This window comes from Coptis chinensis, chromosome 1 (genome assembly GCF_015680905.1).
Source record: "Coptis chinensis isolate HL-2020 chromosome 1, ASM1568090v1, whole genome shotgun sequence".
Taxonomy (NCBI): Eukaryota; Viridiplantae; Streptophyta; class Magnoliopsida; order Ranunculales; family Ranunculaceae; genus Coptis; species Coptis chinensis.
This window is the reverse complement of record NC_141456.1, coordinates 25,793,572-25,806,117: the sequence shown is the minus strand read 5'-3', so window position 1 is coordinate 25,806,117 and position 12,546 is coordinate 25,793,572. Positions and strand designations below refer to the sequence as shown.

The 12,546-nt window shown below is 34.5% G+C and overlaps 2 long non-coding RNA genes across 6 annotated transcripts; both read right to left on the bottom strand.

Annotated features, from left to right (window-relative positions):
• Positions 1-361: 361 nt before the first annotated feature.
• LOC147523152 (uncharacterized) lies at positions 362-7,060 on the bottom strand. Of its 5 annotated transcripts, none has more exons than XR_015215907.1 (8): positions 6,731-7,060; positions 4,248-4,328; positions 3,889-4,036; positions 3,648-3,796; positions 2,815-2,860; positions 2,633-2,727; positions 1,343-1,406; positions 362-639 (listed from the first exon to the last, which is right to left on the bottom strand). It is a non-coding gene; the product is annotated as an uncharacterized LOC147523152 (long non-coding RNA). The 5 variants fall into 5 exon arrangements; XR_015215910.1 differs by adding an exon at positions 1,503-1,548 and having other exon boundaries at positions 2,633-2,860; positions 6,731-7,039; XR_015215911.1 differs by having other exon boundaries at positions 2,837-2,860; positions 6,731-7,039.
• A 1,774-nt stretch (positions 7,061-8,834) lies between these two features.
• On the bottom strand, positions 8,835-11,094 carry LOC147523151 (uncharacterized). The gene is made up of 3 exons (XR_015196014.1): positions 10,994-11,094; positions 9,100-9,182; positions 8,835-8,973 (listed from the first exon to the last, which is right to left on the bottom strand). It is a non-coding gene; the product is annotated as an uncharacterized LOC147523151 (long non-coding RNA).
• Positions 11,095-12,546: the final 1,452 nt, after the last annotated feature.

Here is a 12,546-nt window from a genome sequence, read left to right as displayed (position 1 = left end):
TTTTTAAAGTCACTTTTTTGTTGATGCCAACAAGTGATTTGGTAGGTCTTTTACATTGTTTTTTTGGTGATCTGGTAAAGATGCATCACTTTAGAAAGTGATGACTCAAAGTGACGTTATTCAAATATATATCACTGTTTAGGTGATATTATAGTTGTTAGTTTTGACATCACTTTTGGAAGTGATGTGAGAATGGAACATAGACATCACTTAAGTCACTGTAAAAGTGATGTCATAGTAACCAAAAAATTATAAATAAAAAAATTACATTTGCCAATAGAAATCCTAATAAAGCCATTAGTCAGCAAATATAGAAGAAATATACCATTATATTGTCATTAGTACTAACTAGTACGCTCGAAACACCAAAATACTCATTTATTTAGAATGGTACATGGACAATATTGAAATTTAATCTATACATATTGTCAAAATACAAGCTAACTAGCTTTAAAGACGTACAACGATATGGTATAACAAAACTAAAGCTTAACTAATCACGATGCCATATGTGCAATCATCAGGTTGCATGCTAGTCTCGTAGCTATGCCTTTTACTGATATCCGTGCTTGTTCAATATAAGCTAATTAGGCACATCCCAAACTCCTTCAAAAGTCTCCAAGACATAAATACTAACACCTGTATAAGCAACAACAAGACAAAAATTTCGTGTAAGCATACATATATGACAGTGGAATCTTATATATACAAGCCTCGCCAAACACACTAATCAGATATTACAAAATCAAGAATCATTAACGACTAGTCAACCTACATTACTACAAAATCTCATTGATCAAGCAACAATCTCATCCTTAAACCATTCAGCTACAACAATGAGAAAAACTAGATTAATGAGAAAGTTGAGACAGCCTGAGAAAGAAAAAGTCAGTTCAGCTATTACTAATGGATGCCTGGAACAGATCCACACAAGGATATAGGTAGGGTAGCACACTTCCTCACTTGATATCAACAAGTCATATTTTAATTTGGTCAGACCTTTGGCTACATAAAAGAGAGGTAATCTGTCATAATTCATTTATAGAAGAAAGCTTGTCAATCCATCCTATAGAGCTCCGACGTATTATATCATGACAACCACCCTCAAACGTATGCAAAAATAAACAAACAAAGTGAAATAGTAATAATATATGCAAGAACACGAGAACATGCAAACATGCACACTGTCAATTGGACCCAAGTCATGTACAAGCTCCTAATTTGGCGTAAATCATGTACAAAGACAAGAAGTGCGTGTAATAGTAACCCAACTGAATGTACTTATTGCAGATTCCCTACAACTACCCAAGAAAGAGCATATAATGGAAAAGAACACAATAACCTGGTTTTGAGACAGCCGGATACCATGAAATTCCTGACCTTGATTCTGATTGTCCATTAGGTATCTGCATAGAAGGTAAAAAGCCCAATTTCATAGCACGTCTTATGGAAAAAATCAATTTCAGGTGCAAGGGGAACAAAAGAATAAGTATAAAACTCACTTCGTGCCTGTATGTGGTGTATTCTCTTAGGCACGCTTCATGTAAGCTATTGTTTTGTATGGAATGAAAGCACAAGACAAGTTTATAATCAACCATTTGACATTAAAATATATATATATCGGGAAGGATAGAGGCACATTCACTGTAGCCACATTCTAGCCATACTGTAAATTAATCCAAGCAAAATCGTGGACTTAAAAGTTGAATTAAAGGCTGCATTTTTGTAGATATAATCTTCCCACCATGGAGAACATGCTCACAAAAATTCAGCTCATTCAAAGAAATCTAACCTTATAACATGCTCCCAAAATGTTTGGACCGTTAGATAAAAAGCTCAAAAATGAACACTAATTTTTACATGGTTAGACATATCCAAATATTATAATTTTTTGTGAGAATGATCTTCATGGTGGGGAGATCATCTCCACAAAAAACCATACCTTAATTCATTTGTATGTGAAAAATGTGGCTATAATGTGTGCATAAAAATGTGGCTATATATATAAGAAGCACGTACCAGATTGGTTTACATAATTGAAGAGTCTAAGACTCTTTCCCTTTCCCATCCTCCTTTATCCGGGCTTGAATTGGGACCGGCATAAAGCTAGCAACAGCTCTAGAGGACACGTTTTTTTAAGTAACTCACAAGGACAAATTCCACCATTACAGAGAGCTCTAGCTGTTACTAGGACAATGTCAACGGGCCAATCATGTAAGTATACAGAATGTCAACTGATAAGTATGAATACTAACATATCCATTAGAATCAAGTGCCACCACATGCTCATCCCCAGCAAAGACGCGCACAACATGAATATTCTTGCTTTTAAAGGACTGGATTGCTCGTGTGCGTGTGTGTTTTCATCAATTTCTACCAGTCATACCCTGAACACCCCCATATTTACAATGTCATGATTCAAACCAGTAACCCAAACGAGAAGTACAATGATGCTAAGATTACTACAATAATTTAAAATTGTGTAAGATAGTAAGCATCCGAATTATGTACAACGACATACCAAACACAGGTACCAACAGTGAGCCAAAAGAAGGTCTAAATGCATGGGCAGAAGAAACTTTCCAGAAAATTTAATCTTAATTATATGATAAGAGGAAGTAGAAGGACTTACAGGGTTGTACTTATCTTTACTTAGCCCGAAATTTACGAGAATGGAATTGATTAGTATAGAGAAGTAGTGCACAAGAAAAAGACCAAAATCCCAAGCTGAAAGGACAAATGCAAGGATAAAATAATGTGTTAAAGATCAAATGAGATGATATAACACAGCTTCAACATTAAAAGGTAACAAACTTATCAAAGATGTAGAAATCACATGGTAGAAGGTCCCCTTCATACTCTGCATTTCAAGCAAACCGAATAAAAAAATATTTATTTCCAAGTATAAATAGGTAAAATGAATGATAAAGCAATAAGGAAATAGATGCTGGAACTTTATGCATTCAAATGTCAGCAACCACATTATAAACAGCTTCTAAAATCATTACATCACTAGGTCTAGTAAAAAAAGTTAAGTCTTAATGACTACACTATTTGAAAATAATCCCTCATTTGCTTCAGATATTTGTCTTTTAAATTTGCTTAAGATATTCTTATTTTACCTAAAAAAAAAGTAATTTTCAAGTACCAACTCTACCGTTTCACAATATAGAATTAGATGATTCTAGCTGTGGTTTGTTCCTGTCTTAAGGGTGTTGTCATGTGTGCATTTTCCCCGACTTAACTAGCAATTGTTTTATTAAATACTAGGGTGCTCTATCTATCAAATCAGCTTTTGGAGAAAATAGTTCTTAACTGGCACTAGGCCGCTGGATTCAACAAGGTCGGGCTTGCAGGTAGGCTAGCGCCAAGACTTAAGGGGAATATATAGCGTGTGTTCAGCTGAAGTGTTGTGGCTGTGTATATTCCCTTGTCCGTGTATATTTTGTGCCTTTCGATCAGCTTGGGCTTCTAGGTTATATGGTTCTCAATATTTTAACATTGACAAAAAAACTATAAATTCATTATCGACAAGGTGTTCAGCTACATAACTTGTAGAAATCAATGTCTGATAAAATGAATTGACTTCTGAAGAAATTTCCGAAAAAAACAAAATCAATCAAAGGATACTTGTAGATCATATGTACCTGAAACAGAAGAAACTAACAAGACCACAAGCAAACTCCTACTGCCCTTGAACTGCTATTATAATAAAATGGCACCCATTCACTAACTATGGGTGCAAATAGCATTGAAAGATCAAATTCCGAAAACGAGACAGTAGAGATGCCCATTGCTGAAAAAATGTAACAAAGTAAGAGGCACAATGTCAGTTACCAAAATAAGCTAAAAGTCTAAATAGAAAAGAGCAACGAGATAAATTTCTACCTTGTTCAACAGAGACTCTAATGGGACCAGATGTTCCACCCACAAACTTTACATACACATATCTGTCCTCATATGGTGACATGAAAGCACTCCATTGCCTCTTTTTTTATATATATTTTCCATTCCTCCTTTGCACATTCGCATATTCCTGAAAAAACATACAGACGTACATTCTTAACCAATCACTACAAAGCTAAATCTAGTTTATTTAAGCCAAAAAAAAATAGGAAATTACACATGACCTGAACTAAAAAGGTGCATATACAGAATGGATTTTCAAAAAATGATAACTTAGATAATTGTTCAACATTAAAATAGACAAATTAATTGAAATCCCCGTTAAATGAAAGAGGGAGAACCGATTGAGGAGCTTATCAAATTGAAATTCCACCGTTGAGTTGTCCTCAATAAACTAACTGTAGAGAAAAAAGACATTTTTTCTGCTTTTTCGATCGGTTTAAAAAAATGAAAAAGAACCGATTTTAGTGAGTTGAGTGTTCATTCTTTGTGAGTGAATTGAGAGCTCTTGTAATCGCTAGTAAAGCTCAAATTGAAATATATTTACTTTATATTCCATATTACTTGGAGGGTGTTGAAGTCTTGTCTAGTGTGAAGGATCAATCTTTGTGTAGGATTGATCCGCTTTGTCATGGGTAACGTTGTTTCCGCAGAGTTTTGGTAAAGAACCATAGTGCCTCAATTTAAACAGGTGTTCCATAAAATTCCTGCAACAAATGCTAATTTAAAGAGAGAAGTTTGATAAAGAAGCAAAAGAAAAGATGGCGAGGGTGATGTCGAATTTTATGACTTCCACAAGCAAGTGGAAGGGTAAAAAATGTACATTTTCTGATTGCAAAGAAAAGGGGCATTATCTATGTGATTGCTCTAGCCGAAAAAAGAGTAACAAGATGAGTGGTAAGTTTGAGAATGAGGATGTTAGTGAAGCAAGTCTTGCACGGGGATGATGTAAGTCTTTCGGTGTATACAAAGAACCGACATTCCTTCTTGATTCCGGGTGTTCCTACCACATGTGTCCAAATAGGAAGTGGTTTGCTACCTATGAGAACTTGAGTGGAGGTTCCGCCGTTGCTTGTAAGACTTGGGATTGGAACTATCTGGGTCAAGATGCAAAGTGATTTAACCGATGTGAGGCATGTTCCCGAAAAAGAAGAACCTTATTTCTCTTGGTACCTTGGAAAATTTTTGGGAAATGGTGGAGTCCTAAAGATCCTTAGTGGCTCTTTAGTCATTAAAGGGTCAATAAACTTGTATACTTTGTTGGGTAGTACAAAGTGATAAGTGATGTAGCAACATGTAGTGATGATTCTAAGTGCAAAAAATTGTGGCATATACCGAAAAAGCCAAAAGGGATTGTCCGAGTCAAGAAACCAAGTGGGATTCTCAAAGCATTCTATGGCAGAAGTTCAAGTTCGGTGACAAGGTTCTTGTGCATCAATGTTTGGGGACCTTCTAGAGTGGCTTCTAAGGAGGTAACCGGTATTATGTCTCTTTCATCGATGATTATACACGCCATGATATATATCTTGAAGCCCAAGGATGAAAAAGATATTTAAGAGAACTATTCAACAAGAAGAAGAGTTACAACAACCTCGAAAATTTTGGCTTAAAGAGAAGTGTGAAACAAGTTATGAAGTGCGGGCATGATAAAAAGCATTAAACCGGACTGGAAATATTGAAGATGATGAGCGGATAGTTTCAAGGAAGGAAGTAGAGAACAAACAAGTTTTGTACTTGGGAATTTGTTTCATTGCCTAAGGCAAAAAGGGTTTTGGGTTGTAGAAGGTTCTCTATGGAGTTGAGTTCCAACATTGGTTGGAGGTACAGGTGGAGGCTCATGCATTGTTGATTGATGCCTTTTCGTAGGCATGGCCCTTTGTTTGGCTCTTTGTGAGCATGACACTCTTTGTGGGTGGCTCTTGGTGAGCATGACACTCTTTTGTGGGTGGCTCTTGGTGAATGACAAAAAAAGCATGACACTCTTTGTGGGTGGCTCTTGGTGAGCATGACACTCTTTGTGATTTGTGGGCATGACGCTTCTTCGTGGGCATTTTGTGGGTTTTTGTTCAAAATGCCAGTTCGAGAAGTGTTTGGTTACATTGTTTCTCCAAACCTCACCGACAGCCTTTAATGTTTGGCGATCAGCCAGCCCTTTCACGGCCGAAGGCCAGCTCAAAAAAAACCTCACCAGGTGGAGAAATGTAGAAAAAAGATATGTTTGGCTTTTCGACCAGCCAAGCGCCAGCAGCAGACAAAAAGCGCCAAGCGTGTCTTTTGTTCGCGGGCCTTTAACCAGCGATTTTTTTTTTTTAGTATAAAAACAAAATCAGTTTTTGGAAAACCTAACTTTTCCAAAAAGAAAGAAAGAGAGATTGTAAAGAGAAATTCTTAGTGAAGTGTTCATTCTTTGTGAATGAATTGAGAGCTTTAATCTGTTACTCACGGACTTCTAGTAAAGCTTGGATCTCGCCAAATGTGGATGTAGGCAAATTGTTTAACCACGATATATCCTTGTCTTGTGGTTGGTTCTCTTTTGCATTATTATATTTACTTTATATGCTTGTTAAAATGTTAATGAGAAGCGTTGGGATATTACTTGAGAGGTGTTGAAGTCTTGTCTAGTGTGAAGGATCAATCTTTGTGTAGGATTGATCCGTTTGTTGGGTAACGCAGTAACACTAACCCTCCATAAAATTCTGCAACAACCAACCGAGTGAAATGAAAGAAGGAGAGAAGTGATTTTTTAGGAAAAAAAACGACATTTTCTAATCTAAGGTGATGGAAGAAACGGAAATTGAAGAACACGGATTGAAAGTAACCTTACCTGGCTCATCGACAATTGCTCGCCCCTCACTTACAAAGATAACAATAAAATGAAAATGGAAAAGATAACAAAAGGAAACCCGAAAAAAGAAGATGTTTACAGAAGTTAAGGTTCTTAAGAGAGAGGTTTTTCTCTTGATAACGAAAAAAAGAGGCGAACTTAAATTAGAATTTGGCTAACAATTGTTGCCCGAAAAATAGAAGGGGGAAAGATGTGAGCATGAACAAATTTTTCCTTCGCATAAAAAAAAAACAAATTTTTCCTGCTTTTTTACTTTTCTTTTAATTTGGTTTGCTTATTTCTCCCCTTTCTTTTCTCGCGGATAAAAGTGTTACCATAATAGTGACCATATAATTAAATATTAATTCGGGGATTTTTGTAACGATTGTGGTCGATATGTGTGTTACAGTAACAATTATTTCCGTTAGTTGGAAAATCTACGTACCCTGTTACAAAATAGTTGTTCTAGTGTAGTGTCTAATTTTCGTTTTAGGGCTAGTCGAGCAAACTAGCGCTGTTTAATTTCTATTTAACCTAATCTTTCGATTCTAACTAGGGAAACCAAAATATATTCAGTAGAAATATATCGCGGTTTTTTGTTTTTTATTTTTTGTTTAAGGGCGACTAGTCTAGCAAACCAAGTGCGCGCCTTGTTTCATTTATATTTAACCTAATTTTTTTGATAGTCTTTTTCTAACTAATTAACTTAATTAAGATGAGGTATATTAATAATAATACTTCTGGAAGTCATATTATAACTTTATAAGTGATTTCAAAAACTTGGCAAAAAATTGATGTTAAATACATAGATATTACATCACTTTATAAGTGACACGGTGAGTGACAACACTTTTAAAGTGATGTTGAATACATAGATATTACATCATTTTATAAGTGACACAGTGAGTGACGTAAAAAACTGTTACTACATCACTATCACGACATCACTTATTAAAATGATGTTGTACAACTCTACTACATCAACTTTTGAAATAAGTGATGTTAAAAAACAATTGTGACAATTATTACATCACATGCTGAGAAAAGTGATATCATAGTTTTCATATGACATCACTTTGCTGAAAGTGATGTAAAATTAGTGATGTCATATGTCATATTTGTTGTACGTAATGACATAAGATGTACTCTAGTTTAATATAGTACTAGCCATTCTGCCCAGCCGATGGCCAGACTTGCTACATTGATAGCTAATCATTTAAAAGCCCAAAGTCTACTTGAATAAATAATATATTTATTAGAGGGCCTACTACATTGATAGCTAATCATTTAAAAGCCCAGAGTCCACTATAAATTATGGGTTTAACATTTTTATTATTTTTTAACTTCTATTATACAGTTTGTGATGTTAATTTAGTTTGTTCTATTCAACCAAGGTCCATTTGATATAAAGCCTATAGTGCATACAATCTTTACGAAACCAAAGAACGTTTGTTAACATGAATTTGTTTTTTACACCAATTACAATCACAATCAAACCAATGTATAGTATATTATCCAAATAACACTTCTATACTACATTGCTATCTTAAATGCCCAATATTTTATGTGTTGCATAATTCATAAAACTTGAGCGATTAGATGCCACGACATGTTAAATGCAGATTAAATTGCAACTCAACTAATGCTTCACATACTGAAATTGAGACTAAGCAAGCCTTAGTTTAATTTTTCATTTAGTAAGCTAGAAACACTAAAGTTTCTATATAACGCATGACATTCTAATAATACCGAAGCAAAAAATTTGCCAGTCTTTTATTCAGTTATACAACATTTTTTGTACTAAATTTGACAAAGTTGTAAGTAACTAACCAAACATTGCTAATAACATCAATTTCAAAGTTAAAATTTTTTTCATAAACAGTCATGTGACAAAAACAATGAAACAAATAGCTAAAGGTGCACCAAACACCCAATTTCACAATCATCAAAATCAGATTGTTTGTGATCACATCTTACACTCCAGAAAATAAATAATCAACCTGAAAACTTATTTACTTAATTCAGTATAATTTAAAGTTTCAGTCTTTACTAACATAGTTTGGGACAAACTAATAAAATATTGCATAAAACAACAACTATATACTGGATCTTTCCCAATCCAACGGCAAAGCTCAAGCGTCAGCCCTTTGGATGATGTGCGGACATTTTGGTGTTGGTGATCAAAAAGTTTAGGAAGCATCTTCAAAATTCTTTTCGGTGGGACAACTTTTGCTCCAAAGTCACTACACAAACACACAAAAAGCCAAGTGGCAAAAAGATAGTATTAAGTGTCTTCCAATCAGTCCACATATTGAGAGGTAGATACGTAAAGTACATATTCAACAATGAAAACACAACAAACTATGAACCTTAATGCCTGAAACATGACATCGATAGCTGGCACAACTGCTTTGGCAACTTTGTTCTTGATTGCCTTCTCCATAGCATCGTCCTAAAGTTCCAGAACCCAGAAGAATATTTAAAAATAATGTATTTTCAAAAAAAAATTGGTAACAATAAAAAAGGCCAGCATAAAATGTCTGCATTTATGACAACCAAAATTGCCAAATCCAAAGAACTAAGTTCAACTAATAAGCTAAAAAAAATTGTCACTCAATTATCTCCCTTAAAGCAGTACTCCATGGTTTTTGAGTCTGATCAATCGATAACGCATACCTTACACTTACAGTAGAGCCTGCTGCCACACCTCATGCTGTATAGAAAAGAAACTGCAGTTTTTTCCCACAGCAACATAAATTTTCTTCTTATCAAAGCCTAAATCCAGAAATATGTCGTTCTTTATAATGAAAGGAGTGAGTAGTGCGACTGCAGACAAACTTCGATAATTGTATAGCTCATCTGTAGGCTACCATCTAGTATTACCTTCAATCTAGTGACATGAGACTGGTGTTTGAGGTACTGCAATGAATCAATCACTTGAAGCAGATCAATCTGCCCTTGTACTTTTTTCGTCACCAAAACAAAATTTCCTTCGTTTTTCATATATTGATTTCCAAATGGGTCAATTGGACCATTGGGATCAACCAAGTCCACATACTTATTAGCCAGCGTTGGTCTTTCTTTTTTTCTCCTTCTCGAGTTCAAGTTTATCCATCAGGGACTGACTTTAGTATTTGATTTGTCAAGCCCTTTGAGACTAACCAATGATCTCCTTACAGAGATACACTAACGTTAGGCACACAAAGAAAAATCTCCTTTCTAAACAATCTGCTTGATCCAACAGATATGATACATGTCGCTCCATCTTATAATGTGCAATTTTGACTACTCTTCCTCCACTCCCCAAAGAAATCTTTGTTTAGGCTTCCGAAGTTGCTTCACCACCCCTTCTAGAATGGGACATAAGAATAAGTAGTAGAAGAACTGCTAAGTGTACACTGTGAAAGAGCTCCTTCCACCGTTTTAAAGGCGCATAGCCTTTTACAACTCAACCCCGCTTCAACCTTTTCCATCCAATTTAAGTAAACTTAATAAACATGGATAAAATATTGACCAATAAATAATTAATAACTTTATAAACCAACACAGTTGGACGTCCTCACTCAGTTATTAACCCATAGTTTAAACCTAAGCGTGATTAGGAGATATTTAGGATACCTAAGCCTGCTAAGACACTTGTTATATACCTAAGATACGTGATTTTTCTGGAAAAAATTCGATATAGTCTCCTCTGTATTTTCGACATTTCATAAATATAAAACCTGTCATAACCTAAAAATTTAATAAGAATACATTCAAACCAAATATAAAACCTCATACCTCAATCGTAAATTCAACTACTAAAAGATATACTGATTCATAGAACCAGCTACTTAACCATCTCGACCAATGCCAGTTAAGTCAAGTAACCAATCCTCGAATAAGAAGAAAACTATAAATATACAAACCACATTCCAGAAACCCTAATACACAACTTATACAATGCAAGTAACCTACATTACCAGAACAACCTCAACAAAACCATCTAACCCTACATATTCATGTAGCAATTGCTCATAGTTCATACATAATACCAAACCAATTGTTTTACCTTCAAGAAATAAACATCACCGTATATTAAATCTTATCTCAATAACGAATAAGAAGTGTTTAACAAAGACCAATCCGCAGCATAAATTTCTTCAACAACCATAATTTAGACTGTTAATATATCGTTCTTTATAATGAAAGGAATGAGTAGTGCGACTGCAGATAAACTTAGATAATTGTATAGCTCATGTGTAGATTACCATCTGGTATTACCTTCAATCTAGTGACATGATGAGATTGTGCTTATTGATGGAGTTAGTGCGGCGCAACTACCTTTCCTTCTTGAAGTGGAAGAATTTCAACTGAACCTTTTGTTTGTACTTTGTACTTCAACTGACCATACCTACAGACTCTCTACCTAGACTTCCAAGTCCTTTGACAATCTCCTTTTCAAGGGTTTGTTTAATAGCTTCATTTTTATGTCCGCCCTGAAACAAAATTTATTTAAAAATATAAGAGACTTTAAAAAAGTTTGAAGTTTGCATTTCAACCATTATCTCACTCATTCTTAAAAAAAACTACAAAATGCTACTTCCACTTAAAGAAAACAAAACCCAACCTCAGTTAAGTAGTTGTAAGCAAAACTTATAATTACCAACGGGAAAATCCTAACACAACTTGTTCTGAATTTATTGCTATAGAGTCTCTAGTTGCTAATGTTTTAATAGTGCAAAAACGGTCAAATCAAGTGTGAAATACACTCACCGAAATAAAGAAATGATAATAGCAATCAAAAAAAAAAAACTAAATTATCCAAGATATGATCAAAATATAACCTAATAATTACATAATTTCAGGTATAAAGTATAAACACATGCATGAACATAACCATACTCTTAACATTCTGATCAAACAACTCTCCCCCCCCCCCCTTTGCACGATTCCATCACAATATAAACTGCAATATGGTGTAATGTCCTTCAAGGTCTCAAACTTTTGGGTGCGTCTCCTATTTTTTAGTTCTTTACACACAATCAATATTCTTAACTTGGTTATCCTGATTTGCAAGCATAAACCTCTCCTCTGAAGATGAAAAGCAAATAACTTCATTAACCATCACTTACCAAAAAATAATTTATGAGCAAGTATTATCCTACATGTGCCAATATTAATAAAGGAGCAATAGCTCATGCCAATACTCATCTCTGCCACTAACTTTGCAAAGTATATATTACCTTTGCAACAACTTTGCATTGTTCCATAAGTAGTAATTGAAGACTACATCATTAGCAGATTAATAAAATGGTGCACATGATTTTAAATGTATGATATTGTTGTGGACAATGGCAGCTGATTTATCTCTGCATGTTCTCGAATTGCTTGAGAAGACACCATTATGCCTCAAACTCTAATGGACGTCTAATGGTGAGAACCTAATACCTCAAAATATAATGTTTAGAAGACAATGCAATGGCAATGGGTTGAACACAATGCCTAAGTTTATTATGTTTTGGAGGGAATTTTTAATGAACTTAAGTTTAATTAATAGCTAGAATTTTCGTTGTCTATTTTCATAGTTTCGTCTAAATCGACCGTTTCGGGAACCAAAAGGAAATAATCAATAAAAATCTGATCGAGAAGATAAAACTGCCTACATAAAACTGATAATTATAACAAAAAATATGATAGATCAGTAGAGAATATAAAAGTTTTATTTATTAAAGTACTTGAAAACAATAATATACGACACCAACTGTAAAACCATACAAAAAAATAGGTGCATGAAGCAAGATCATATCACCTTCAAGGTTATCAGATGGTTAATC